General features: G+C 33.2%; 2 long non-coding RNA genes across 4 annotated transcripts in view; one reads left to right on the top strand and one right to left on the bottom strand.

Moving 5' to 3' along the window:
* The window catches only part of LOC148237546 (uncharacterized), a 105,554-nt gene that overhangs the window by 77,690 nt on the left and 12,502 nt on the right, over positions 1-15,362 (bottom strand). For 2 of the 3 annotated variants that reach the window (XR_015812658.1, XR_015812659.1), the window contains 2 exons: positions 13,264-13,306; positions 1,392-3,059 (listed from right to left, as the gene is read on the bottom strand). This is a non-coding gene — a long non-coding RNA (uncharacterized LOC148237546). Of the gene's footprint in view, positions 1-1,391; positions 3,060-13,263; positions 13,307-15,362 lie in introns of those variants that run through there. The other variant, XR_015812660.1, reaches the window with a different exon arrangement.
* LOC148237547 (uncharacterized) lies at positions 2,972-13,149 on the top strand. The gene is made up of 2 exons (XR_015812662.1): positions 2,972-9,507; positions 9,619-13,149. It is a non-coding gene; the product is annotated as an uncharacterized LOC148237547 (long non-coding RNA).

Raw genomic sequence — 15,362 nt, 5'->3', positions numbered from 1 at the left:
TTATGATTTAACCATTTTTTACGTCAACGTGTAAGTGGGTCCTCGGTACGGTCGTTTTTCATTAACACATTCGTTGTAGTAATATTTTTAGTCGAATCGAAAGCATCCATAAGAATTTACACAGGTGAGTCAGTGGTACTTGACTCAGGTGATTTTATTAGCCAAGCGAGTAATTACTGTTGGTTTAAAAAAAATTAGAAAAAACAACCGTTAAATGACTAAACGATTTATCGAGATGTTTGATGTTATATTATGGAATGCAAAAATGCATCATTATATAAATGTCAGATAATAAATTGCTTTTTCGTATTTTGCAAAGCAGCAAAAAAACGTATTGCTAAATCTTATTATAATGTACCGGGAAGCACATTTTCATGGCTAGTAATCCGATCGATAGATCAGCTTAGAATTTATATTGAGATATGTCGACTCATCTCTATCTAAAGATATTACATATGAATAAAAAATAAAATGCATCTTATATTACTTTGTAAAGAAGTTCATTAGATATGATGAATATAAGTTTGTATACACGAGTGAGTTAAATTTTGATAAGCATAACCGAACCATTAGGTTATATAGATATTAAATTGGAAAATTGCGCTTTAAATGATGAGTCATAAAGTAAATTAATTAATGATACATACATGTATTGTTATGACTGGATAGTACTTTAGTACTAACATGAGCTCATTGTTATAGCACTTGATATCATTCTAAATGCGAAATTTTAATCAGTTAATCCACTTTCTATTTTGAATAGTCTAAAACAATTTTGCAGAGTTACATTCAGAGACAATGGATATTGTTTTAATTTTAACACTTTCTGCTGATATAAATTTAATCGTACTTCGCTAAAATATGTATTATGTCTTCAATATTTTATTTTGATTTACAATTTACTGTAGAATATGCAGATTGAATGATCTGCTCTGAAAATCACAATTTAGTAAAACCATTTTTTTTTTGTTTTGCGAGGAAATAAATATGTTTTTTAATTAATGGTATTTCTTAAAACAGATACATCTGTGGGGTGAAACGACACAGGCTACATTTATATCTGGTTTAAATGTTATAAACTATAAAATAATTTACAGCGAATTAAATTAGTCATGATAATTATATTAAATTAAGATTTAAATAAAATTATTTTCATGTGTGTTAGGACTTGAATTTAAACAAAATATAATATAAAATCATAGGTCATCTAACCCTCACGAGAGCGTCGACTCTCAATCCTAAAGTACATCCACAAAAAATGCCGCTGAGCGATAAATTTCGTTCAATTGGTCGGCGGATTTAGTGCAATTTAAAAACTACATCCATCCTCTTCTCACACATTGGAATATTCACGCGTCGAAAAGGGATAGAAGATGGCTCGCCGCGCATAATTTGTTTTGACATTTATAAACGCGCACCACTTTTCCCGCCCCTTCCTTTCATCGCATTTTTTTCGGTCCAAATCCGGACGGGGGAATCCCCTCACCCCAACGATTTTGGCCGAAACACGCGCGAATACGAGCATACGAACATATTTATCTCGTTAGCGATGATTCACGAGGCCTTTGCAAACTTTGATGCTCCCTATATGTATGTGTAGATAGGGACAGATATATTTAAAACCAAAAATTAAATTCGTGTTTATATATTTATTTAGGATTTAGTGGCCTTTATGCATGACATCATCTATGTGGGATCATGCGGCTTTATCTGCGCCGTTTATCTTGCGGCTTGGGTATGAACGAGGAAATAAGCAAATGGTACATCAAGCGTTAGCTTGAGCACTCATAAACATACAGATGATTTTTAGACAAATAATTTCAGATTGACAGATATGAAAAGACCCCAAGGCAAGAATATATTAACCGACTTTTTGGCTAAAATCCACTCGTGTTCCATTTATTAGCCAAATATATAATTTACAGCATGCTTAAGATGTTCTTGCCTTAAATGTGTTTTGACATTTAACTCTTGAGGTTCGCATGCATATTTTTATTATATGAATAATACATAAAAATCAATAACCGATCTAATATTTTAAATCGTTTATATATTTACAACATAATAACAACAAAATATAATATGATAGTTTATAAGAACGGATAATGAATAAAACACGTGTCGGTCCTTTATGAGAACACACAGGATAAATACCCTTCCCTTCCTTTCGAAAGTTCTTATTCAAACATCCATCAACCCTTTCTGGAACAGCGTCTGTCGCTGTGTAATAAAACATAGATATAATATAAGCCGGTTGTAAGGCGATTTTTTACGATAGCTTTAACCGAAACAACATGCTGCAAGTGTACCCAACGTAAACGGATGAGCTTTTTATATCCAAATTGTGGAGTGTACAAGCTCTCCCAACGATATCTTCGTGTGAGACTTGCCCGAAGCAGATGTTACCCAAATATACGTGGAAAAAATAGCCGATATGTATGTATATACAATATATGTATTATCTACTTAGAACGAAATTATTTTTAAATGTATTATGTATAAATTTAAAAGCAATTTGAGTCTGATGCTAAAATACATCATCAATTGATTATGTATAGTTCAAAGCTATCCATTGTCACTGATTAACGTATTGAAAAAAAAATGTTTAAAATAATTGTTCCCCGGCTCAGATGCATTGATATATTTTATAAAAAACAAGATACATAAAGAAGCAAATTAATAGCACTACTCGTACATACAACGAAGAATAATCTAATTAACTAATCGTTTATTTTTAATAGAACACATTAAATTTTAGGTTGTTGCTGTTGTATTATTTTTATTCAACTATCACAGTGTGTACATTGTAGCATGTAATACACGCACCAATTTTCAGTAGACAATAATAATTCTACTATTAGTACGGCCGTTAGGCGTGTACAAGAAGGCGGGCGTGTTCGTTATACTGAATCACCCATAAAGGCAATACGTGTTTTAATTTAGTAAATTACTGGTAACGATTCGGTTAATTTAAGTAAATTATATTTACCGGCCGCCGAGACGAAAAGAACCGGCTTCGTTTTCAGTAAACGAGACCGATTTTTGTAGCTAGCTCCCATCTGTAACAACGAAAAAATAATAATTAAATATTGGAGTAGAAATGAAGATGGTAAAATAATAATAATAATAATACTAGTACGGCATATGTCGAATAAAATAATTTGAATTGAAGTCGACGGCGAATTAAATAATAATAATAATAATGAGACGCATATGTTATACAAATAATGACATTTATGAAGATGGCAAATAATGATAGGACGGGTGTGTATAATTTCAAATGGCACATTTTTTTTTTGAAGCCCGAAAAGAAGACGTCTTTTGTGTCTTGCATCTCGCATGCCAATAATGACGATGCACGTCATTTTTCATCCGTCGATGCTTCAACAACGTGTGTTTAAATAATGCGTTTTCGTTGAAGAAGATTGCACGTTTTGATTTAAACAAGTGTGTTCGGCGAAGGCACGCAGCAGAATTTGCGGTTACGGCCAAGGTTATTTTGTGTCATTATTATAGCAATGGGTCTGATTTTTGCTCATTGTCGGATCGACTATTTCACCATGTTTGTTAATAAATTACCATTATTCATATACTTAATCCTGAAGTCAAACTGTCACATCGATTGACCACCCACAGAATGATCCTTTTTCAGATCCTCCAACTCCGGACGTTTACTAATCGCCCCGTGCAGCATCGTTGACCGTGATGAATGATACACCTGCACGAATGCAGTTTTGCAGATTCCCAACAACCCGAAATAGATATGCGAGAGATGATGGAGCACGTCCAGGACCCAGACAGAGAGGATCATATGCACGTTCATATATTAATAAGGGGATTAATTATATACACATTAATAACACGCGTACAAAATCATATTCTGCAGCACACACAGAGATGAATAATCTGGCATAATACAACTCCAAGATTCATGTGTTCATGACTTCAAAAAAACATGCACCCTTTTAGTATTCTATTCTACTATTTAATAGAAACGAATAAATGCATATACATTTTTGAAAGGGTCAAACTTTCTTTGTTATTCAAATGCGATATGCGTGCTTTTCCGCTTCCGTGATAAATTACCGGTGGTGCTTTTGTGCTTTGAAGAATATATTTATTTATATGTATAAAAAATGGTTAACTATCGCTGCTTATTGTAAGAGAAAAGATGAAATGCAGCGATACGGTCGTGTTTTAACGGCGTTAAAACGTCGTTGTCGTTAAATTCGTTTAATTATTTCATGCGTGAAACACGATATTATATAAACGCAATATAAATTAGCCTGAAAAGCGTTTCAATCGCATAAAGTGGTTGTATGCTTATTTTTGTATAAATATACATACAAACTTATAAATTATACTGAGGCGCAGCAGTTAAAATTATTGAAACAGTATAAAATATATTGTAGAATTTTATCATTATCTTTCAATATATATTTATTATACCCACTGCTTGCGAGCCATAAAACCGTAATAAAAATTTTGTTTTATTTGTTAACCCTTTCGCGCTACTGTTTTTTACGCTCTTGCATTGTTTGCTCGAAGCAGCGAAACTGCGGTACCCGAATCGAATTCCAAAGTTGCAACAGTGTGCAAAAGTAGCGCTTTTATCAGTTTAATTGTTTATACCATTTTTAATTAAAAAATACGGTATCGCAGATCTATGTTTTTATAGGAACATATTTAAAATAATATTTTTTCTGTTTGCATCGGTATTCTAAAGAGTAAAAGATGGTGTATTTTACATAATCAATGCCCATTATTTTTGCGAGACATTGACGGCCTGAAACTTTGACGTCGCATGCTCATTGGTGAAGCATCCAAACTGCAAATATTTATGTTTTGTATAATAAAAATAATATTTTTTGTGTTGGCATCGGTATTCTGAGAAGTAAAAGATGGTGCCTTTTACATAAACAATGTTTTTTGGGGAAGTGGTTGTATTTTTTAATTAGCCCCGACGGGTTGAGACTGTCGCATATGAGCAAGGAATCCATAACAGCATTATAAATGTTCTATTGCCAATTTCTGTAATATAATATATTACTGGGAACAAAGCTGAGTATAAATTATGAAATTATGAAGGAGCACGCTGCCTTGAATATTATTTAAATATGTTTTTTCCACATTTTTTCATGCGTAAGTCCACCTCGCGAGTTGTGCGAAGAAACCAGACGTAATTAAGGGGCGGCTACACCTTCATAAATAGCAAGATAAATGGAGCAATCGCTCGACGGAGGGGAAAAAAGGCAGCAGCATTAGATAATAAATTATCACATTCAATTTACATTCAAATCGGTCGATGAGGAAGAATACTAATAATAATAATAATAATAATAACGAAAGATAGAGAGTGGCAGCAGATGGAGAAGAGAAGAGAAGAGAAGCGAAGGCCGGCCGGATAAAATGGGAAACGAAGGTTTTTATGGGCGATAAATAACGGGTACGGGTTTTTGGTCATCTTTCGAGGTGGGTCGGTCTCTGAGGCCAGGTCGCCGACCCCAGGGTCTGGTCGATGTACCCGCTTCGGCCGAAGGTCCCCTTGGAATGGACGAACGACCACACGATGATGACACGACCGGCCCGTTTTCTACTATCAGAATGTAAACAAAGTCGTCGCGCTCACGTTTCGACGTAATTACAAACATTCTCCGTCTCGCTCTATCGCCGTTCAAAAAGTTCTCGTTTTTCTCTTTGCTATGTTATGTACACAACGCCCGTTTCAATATTCAAAACGAGCCGAAAAATCAAATACCATTGTTGTATGTATGTGTCCCAGCAAATAATCTGCATCTTAATGCAAGTTTAATGATTAGTGAGCGTTCTAGAAATGGTTCATTTTTATAAACAATGACCATGCTAATCTTTGGTATAATTTGTGACAATTCAAATTCTCGAGAATTTAATCAAAGTTAATAATTGTATCTAGAAAAAGAAATTTAATAACGCATAAAATATAGCATAATTAAGTCATCCACATTGTATTAATTCTTAGTTTCAGAAAATTATTTATGTATTGTAACATGAGTTTCAGCTAAATTCGTGACAACGAAGTAAACAACGCTAGACTGAAATCAGTGACATCAATAAGCTAAAAATTAATATGTGATTATGCACGACCTAGTTCTATTTTATTTTAATTATTCGTCCGTAAGATTGGGAAAATCTATGAATCGGAATTACACGATAAAATTTTAAAATACTCAATGTCGATATGTAAATTATTAAATTTGTCAAAAAAGACTAATCGTATATGAATAGCTATTCTTAGTTGCATATATATAATTCTTTTTTTTTAATATAAGAACGGCGAGGACATGGAGAGGCTATCAAATTGATTCGGGTATAATATTTATAATAAGAAACGTCTCATTACGCACACATAAATCAATTATGCATACGCACATAACGACATAATTCATAAGCAATCATCTGCATCCCCGACTATATGATATAATCAAGTTTATAGTGCATAATTATTAACTTCTCAGAAATATTTATGCATACATTATTGCAATGGCCTCATCTTAAGTATACGGCAAAAATATATTATATGTCACACGATATCATCATAGTGATATCTGTAAGTTTTTTTTTCATAACTTTTATCGATTTACGGCAATTATCTAATGACGAAACGGCGTATGAGTATTGCATCATGCGGCGCTTACGACCTTTCGCTTATTAATACATAAATACATTATTTTATTATTAAATTGGTTTATGTTCCGAGTGAAATACGTTATCGTTCACGTATGAATAGTTTCTCATATAATTTTATTTTACTTTCATGAGAGAAGGAACGCGCGCATATTTTCACGAATACCTCAACCGCAATTATCGCAAAGGCACATACGCACACGATAAGGCCGAATACCTTATATAAATCACACAGAACCGAAAAAATGTTAATTTTTATACATATGTGTGTAGGTTAAAAAATAAACGTTGACTGTGTGTGCGTAGTGGTCTGGACTAACCGGTGAAACTCGTTTTGTAATAACCAGAAAATATGAGGTCCCCTTGGACACGAATTCCCGTTTTGGGAAGAAATTCCAGTTGACTTAAACCCATTACCGGTCTCTTATCAATTCATGGTTATAGAAAGAAGCAGACCAGCATTTCAAAGAACTAAACATTATTGAGATTGTACCTTTTGTAATCTAGAATTGAACCTGAGACATTTAAGATGTAGGTTTTGATTTTAAAATATTAAAATAAGCTACAGTATCATTCAAAATATGACATAGAAATATATTTAAAGGTTATATGAATATATTTTATCGAAATTAAAAAATATCAATTACAATACAATTATTAAACTTGCAGTGATTTCTTCATAAAATAAACTTTGGTGCTAACTCAAAAAATAGCACAAGAAACTTCTGCAATATGTAGTTAAGGCAGTTTTGGACATTGCTTCATATGCGTCACTCAACAGGAATGCGCACTAATTGCAAACTGAAACTGTCGCAGTATTTATGTGTATACATATATATGTATACACACTTGTGCATACTGAGCGGCGAAAACACGTAAACGCGGTTGATTATTGAATGAATGTAAACGACCTGTTGAAGACTGTGACACAAGCATATATATACATATATACGTACATGACAACAGTAGGCGCAGCACGAGCGTTATTATCCGCATGAATCAGCCGTAATGTACACAATGGGGCGTGGGACGAGCCCACAATTGGTATTACCGAAATGGATTATGAACGAAACGACGCCATCTTCCAACAATTGCAATTGCGCGACGTGTGCGGAATTTCGGGAGGCGCGGAACGCGATTCCCGCGCATGTGGTACGTCGCTGCTGCTTCCCCCGCCGGTGCACCGCTCTTAGATAAGCACCCACGTGCTTTCGGCTTGATATAACCTAACAATTTTCATTGAATTGTTATATCACGCCTATCTTACAACAGCAAACACTGAATAATTCATGAAATCGCTCAATTATTAAAAACCACATGGCAGTTGGAGTTTGGTTTATAACAAAAAAAAATATGTTTATTTAAACATATACAAAGTAGCGATACATTATAACGATACACACACACGCGTATCTAATCTAATCGCAATTTTAAACACACATTCATACAATCGCGCTTCGAATGTGTCAACTAAACTCATTTCGGCGCATACGTTGAATTTGAATAAGAGCTGACATTTGAAAGTATAATCAACTTTAAAAATAGTCACATTTGAAGGACGTGCGTGTGAATGGCGCGCGGTGGGCATGTGATGCTGCTGCCAGTGATGCCACACGTGCGTTTTCACCTCTGAAATTCAATGTGAATAAGTATTTTTTGAATGATCTGAAACGATTCGTCGGAGAAAAACCGCAAAAATCTAGTTCACGCGTAACTCGTTCTTAAAACACGTGGTGTGCTGTGCGCACAGCGCCACATGTGGATTAATGAAGTGGAAAAAATGGTGAAAAAAACATGACCATGGCCTTTTCGGGCGTTGACATTTGGAGCCGGCTTTGAAGCAGCATCTCTTCGAGCTCTCGAAAATATATCCATCACACCATCGTATCGAGTGAATTAATTAATGCGACAATTACCGAAATTGAAGTGTGTCGTTTCGTGTGCAAAGCCATTATCACCTGTGTGGGGTATCCGTCACAAAATTACTCCGGAACACGTACGTACACGTCCGTCAGACTGTTGTCCGTGACTTGTCCAATTACGCAACCATCCAATAATTTAATTTGACTGTGAACACTTATAGCGCTGCGTTCGGAATGGAAAGACTGCTCCCTTTGTTGGAAAAAATTGAGTACATTGTTTCTGGCGGAGCGGTCGGTAAACTTTGGAGCGCGTGCCGACGAATCAGATCAGAAGGAGATAAGCGACATGTTGGTTCTATATAGACTTTATAAATTAATGTCGGTAATTGTTTGACGAGTTAGAAACGATAATATGATCGTGTCTTTTTAATTCAACATGAGACAAGCAAAAGAAGTATATAAAAACAAATCCGGATAATCAAAATTGGTCTAAATTATTAATATAAATCTTTCGTTGCAACAACGAAGTCAACACAATCAACAACCACTAAATAAATAGTGGTAAATCAGACTGAAATCAAATTTTGTAACTGAGTGAATTATTTAAATAATTCATACGTGAGACTATTATTTAATATTAATCTCACAGACACGATAGAAATTGAAAAATAATAGAACCCAGAACTTTCAGTTTATTGTGTTGGTGCAAAATTTGAATTTATATGTAGTATATGTATGTGAAATGCTTAAATAAAACTTTTTTACATATTTGACAATTATGACGCATTGTCAGATTTGTAATAATACATATAATTCAACAAAAATAAATGCTATAATACGTGATAAAACTGTCTTATTTTTGGATGAACTTATCCTAATATTCCCACCATTCTCATTATAAAAATATAAACTAATTCTAAAAAAACCATGACAACAAAATAAGCAAATCAACCCATTTTTAACACACCTATTAGAAAATATAGCAAAAAATTATCGAATTAGTGAAATGAGCAGAACTGATCCAAATAATGACAGATCAGAACCTAGAGTTTTTCAATTTCTATCGAACTACATTTCCGGTCGAACATCACAGATTCGATTTTGATAATCTTATAGATTGATATTGTTATATATATATATGTATATGTGTACATATATGTGAATTCCTGCATGTATATATGGTATACAAATTCTCTAATACTTTACTAATTCAGCTCAAAAGGAATATCTTATATGCAATACATAAACAAAAATAGACTATTATATTTCGAGCAATATTTATGTTCGATTTAGTGTAAATGCAATTTTTATACTAAGCAAAAAAATCTGCGCGCTCCGGATGTACACTTAGTGTACATGTCAAGTTGTGTAAAAAAAATAATGATTTAAAGTAAAAAAAAAACGATTATTTAACCCTTTCACCGCGGCTGATATTTTTGCGCGCCATTTTGAAATTTGTTAATATGTGGGGGAGTATCTTTTTATGCCATAAATTATTTCAATAAATGTGTTTTATACAAAAACATTACATATTACAAGGCTCAAATGTTCATGACACATTTAGGTGTCCAGTGTATACTGGCGATTTTCTTCATGACTTCTATAGGTGTCATCCGCGGTCAAAGGGTTAACGTACTAAATATTTATTGTCAAAAATTCGAACCTCACTGCCATGTGAAACAAAAATCTAGCTGGGAATACATTTGAATGTATTTGTGAATTGATACCCGATTTTCTTGACAGAATATTTATTTTTTATCATTTTTTTAATACAAATCTGAGCATTGTGACTTTTTGCAATGCAGCATTATACAAATAATAATTATATCGTAAAGTAGTTAAAAAAAAAGATGCTGCACATCTAAAATATATGAGCGCTATTTCATATAAATAAGCGTTTCGGCCGCAACGGGTAAGAATAATGGATGCGATCGCGACCCTTTAGGGCTAAAATCTATCGAGCATCGACGGATTATCATCATCATAACTTAGACGCTAACAAAAAATAATGCTCACGTATTATTTTATTCTGAATTAATTCACGGTTTTTTTTCAGAGACAAGCAAATGAAAAGTAGCAAAAGCAATTTGTTATATCTATTTCAAAACGAATCCATAAATCATTTAAAAAATCTTACACGAAAGAAAAAAACATGTTGAATTGCATGCATTTTCTACAACAACAAAAAATGCTGTACATCTTCGATTTAAAAAATACATGGACGTAAGCCAATTATTTTAGTGAATCTATATTAATCATCAACTCGATTCTAATTCGTAATTTATGACTTTTGACAGTATATAATTATTATTCTTTGCCAGCTCGGACGGCGCTCGGTTTACGATCAAAGTGCGACTTCATAATGATGTCATCTACAAATTGTTCATTTTTATTACCTTTCAAAAAAAAAAAAGTTGGCGACTGCTTCTTCGAATGTTTGCCGAGTGTCTTTCACGCCATCAAAACGCACTTTAATATTTCACACAGCTAGAAACAATATTACAATTTAGTGTGAATATTTAAAGCCCCATTCGTGCATACACGAAACATTGAGATATCATAATATCTAATCGACGAAATTACAACATTACTATATTTACGATCAACGCACACATTCTTGGTGCATATATACATATACTATATAAGCATACGCAACATAAATTATTGCTAACACAAGAAAAAACACAAGAGCCATAAATAAAACTGTTTGGAATTGAGACTTAATTACCGTCCCAGAACAAAACGCTAGATTTCCAAATTTCGGGGGAGAAAATGATTAATGTTCTTACATGCATAGTTTTACGCCTAAGTTCTGGCGCGTTATAATTAATGTCCATGTATGTAACAGTCGGATCGATTTAACAAAACGAGAGGTAGAAAAAAAGCGAGATTCAAATTCGGCACAGAAGGCAGTAGTGAGAGATGATTTATGTGTGAGACTATCCAGGTGAGAGATAAATGCGCAATCTTCAAAAACTCCCATGATCAGATATGCCATTTATCTAATGCAAATATTTCATCCGTAAAGTTATAAAATGCAAAACGGTAGTGCAGAACCCTATTTTTTTGTTGTCGCTGCTGCAGTAGCAGTAACTTATCTCGCATTATTATGATTAAATATCGTCTGTGAAAATATATACAAATATATTCATCCCATTGTTGCACGTGAGAAGTAACAAAACACAAAATACCATAGGCACAATGGGCGATAACCCTTTCACTTCGGCGGGACAAAGGGTTGCGTGTCTCCCCCTTGCGATGTCTTTCTAGCCACAAAACACCGGTGCGTTTGAGCGCTTCTCAAGGGTTACCCTTAGCTTGAAAGGGTCTTGGGGTACAAGGTCAAGGTTTAAGCTCGAAGCTTATATCATTTTGAAATCATAAGCATATCATCGACCCTCGTAGAATTTTATTTAAATTTTTGGTAGTTACATTATGCAGTTAACTTTAAAGAAAGAGATCTACGATATATAAAAACATTTCAACAGCTTGATATCAATAAGTCTATAACATTCCTAAAAGATTTTTTTCCTATATATTGTTGAACTTGTTTAGTTCGATAATAATCCATATTAATTAGCTAATTCAAGGACTTTTTCTCACAGACAAAATTCATCCATTCTGAATGTTTGTTGCATCAGCGCTTTCAGATGCTATTAGAAGTAAATAAATCATCAATTTCTAAGTAAATCCGATCTCTCACAACAAGGAGCATTAAATATTTAAATACGATTTTTTATAAATAAATACCAAAGACCCGCGAAAAGGAACGAGAGGCCCTTTTTTTACCTGCGAGCTACCTGTCCCATGCCCCAGATAAAACGTGAAACTCGGTCGACTTTCTATCCACACACGCATTTTTTACTTCATTAAAAAAATCGAAAGACGCGCACATGTCTTCCTCTTTTCACATCGCACACAACGATGACATAAAAAAGGTCCTCTCGCTCACAACATCCGATCCTTTCCATTGTGTCGACGATGATTTGCAATGTAAGCCAATAAAATTATGTACAGGATGTGCAGTTAAAAGGACGCGATTAAATCTGAATGTAGTATTATAGTTACCAAAGGCAATAATGTGAAAAGGGATAAGCGACATAAATATATTCAAGATCTATTAAGAAATTCGTAATTTAAAAATATTTATTTTAAATGGATACATATCTCATTCAGGTGTTGTATTATTAATATTATTTAATAATGCACATTTTCTACATTAGTTAATGCTCAATAAACTTAATGTGAAATAGCATACAATATGTAAAAAAATTATGGTGTATTAATTCCAAATAACATATTTAAAAAATATTATTATTTTCATTAGCTCCATATTGGACGAAAAATATTATTATTTAATAATAAATGCTGTAGAAAAATGATGATTTAAAATAAAAGAGAATGTCTTCCTCCTGTCATGCGAACTAAAGCAGTAGGCCAAAGATCATGTCACTGAAAGAAGTTACGATATTGGCCATGTTTTGAATGCGAAAGAACACTTTATTCAGACACACCTTCGACACGGCCACATATAAATAACAGAAGCAACCGATGAAATAACTGTTGGGATAGTTCAACGGGATTCGAACTCCCATTTTTCGGACATGACGCGCGAACGCTACCCAATGCGCCACGGACTATCCAACCTCACGGTGCAAATGTATGGCATTTGTATAGACTTAGCCAAGTTCTGAACCATTATATTATTTTATTAAATAAATTTAAAATAAATTCTCACCTTCAATTCGGTTTGTATGACGTCAAATTATTATGGTTCAATTCTGCAACAAAATAAAAATAAAAATTAGTTTATTTGCATTGTGTTAATAAAATGCATTATTTTGCATTGTATTAATAATACTTTAATAATAGCATCAGATTTCGGTGTATATGTAACAAGTATATAGTATGTAAAAGTGTATCGCAATATTAATATTTAAATAAAATTTAAATAAAAATTAAATAATTTTTTTAATATTTATAATTAAATTCTCACTCCATAATTATACATTTTAAAGGGTTGAAAAAGTGTAGACGAAGTCCATAGTTAGAACCAGAAATGAATTGTAGTATATCTAATTTTTCATCTTAATACTGAAATATTTATCAGATTGAGGATCTCAAACTTTTATTATAAAAAAATATTGTTATGTGCGTTTAAATATATTGCGAATTTTCTGTGTTTAAAAGTAATCAGATTTATTTATACTTTTTTTAAAAAATATATTTAAAAAAAATGATCTTATAGACGTTCACTAAAATTTTTGTCAGAACTGAACGAGTGTTTCTCGGCCTATTTTTTTTTTTTTTTATAATAAATTAATTTAAGAATCTGTTATATGTGCGTATAATTATGTACCCAAATAACGTAAATTTTCAACTCACGTCGCGGCGCCTTGGAATTATACGCAAATGTGTCGGTATGTCGATTTTTCAACACGAAAGGCCAAAATTTGCATTGGGTGATAATAAAAATGCACTTTCCTACACACAGCGGTAGTTGCGCATTAAAAATGCATCAGAGCATTTTCCCACTTTGTACGTGCAATGAAAAAAAAATTGCAAAAACTGCATAATTTAATTCTATGTGCCGCCAAGCCAAGCGATTTCTCAACGACCCCCCATTAATGGATTAAGCGTGATTTAATAGCGGGCCGCAGTTAAAGCGCATGCGAAAAGTGCATCAGCGGACGAGTTTTCAATTGAAAGAAAAAAATACATCCGATAACGTTAGCGACGTGCAAATTGCGATTTTTGATGTTGAAAAAGCATTGCAAAAGAATGGCGTGCTTAGAAAATGAATTTCCTCATACTATTATACATACATTTAGATTTTGAATCAGTCAAGATTCATATTTTTTTTATGAACTTTTGAAGTAAACGTCGCTTTCTTCATATGCACGTCGCAAATTTTCGGCGAAAGAATTCGTGCACTTCGTGATATTGCAATTCGTGAATCATTAGCGACCGTTGCGTGTCCCAATCATAATAAAAAAATATGTATTTTAACTGAGAATTTCGAAAAGTCTCATTAGCCGAGAAGAATGTCGATGCGTTTCGTTCATAGCGTATAATTTTCGATCCCGTTCGCACGTGAAAATGCAACAAGACAATTATAATCGCGTTTCGTCAGTTGCTAATAATTATTAGCAACTGATTTCATTGAACGGAACGTGTGGTGTATGATGGTTACATGTCGTGTGGCGTTGCGTGTCGATGGGCCCGAAACTCGGAAATTAACTCGGCCAACCCTCTGCTTCCTGCGCGGGGTTAAAAACACACATTACCGTTGATTATGCAACGGAATGAATAACATGTAATAAAGGAAGCACTCGATTGTATTTTGCATTCGATGCGCTAATTAACTATTTTTTTATTTTATAAAGACAAAAAAATAATCATGCGTCTTATGATTTTTATGCATAATAAAAAATAAATGCATATCTAAAATATGTGTTTTATTATTGCAGTCATTTGAGATGAATAAGCAAAAGCAGCGTTCATTGAATACTAAAATCAGAAGTGAGATATAAATCATTAAACTCGTTGTCATTCTATCTAAAAAATGCAAAATTATAGCTTTTTTTAACTATACGCGTAAGGATTGATACTTAAAAACCTTTTCCAAAAATACACTCAACATATAAAAAAAACTTTAAAATGATTGGATAATGCGTACTAGAGATAATCGTGCACAAACATACAAAAAAGAAGAACAGAAAATTTTGAGAAAAATTTTTATTTTAAAAACATCTATTTTAGAGATCATAAAACTGTAAGATAGCATGTTTATTATGTTTAAAATAGTATTATCACTATATGAATCGATCAAAAGTA

The sequence above is a fragment of the Plectrocnemia conspersa genome, unplaced genomic scaffold, assembly GCF_051122295.1.
Source record: "Plectrocnemia conspersa isolate PC_06_02 unplaced genomic scaffold, ASM5112229v1 ptg000002l, whole genome shotgun sequence".
In the NCBI taxonomy this organism is placed as follows: domain Eukaryota; kingdom Metazoa; phylum Arthropoda; class Insecta; order Trichoptera; family Polycentropodidae; genus Plectrocnemia; species Plectrocnemia conspersa.
Note: the sequence above shows the minus strand (reverse complement) of the source record. Positions and strands in the feature narration are given on the sequence as shown.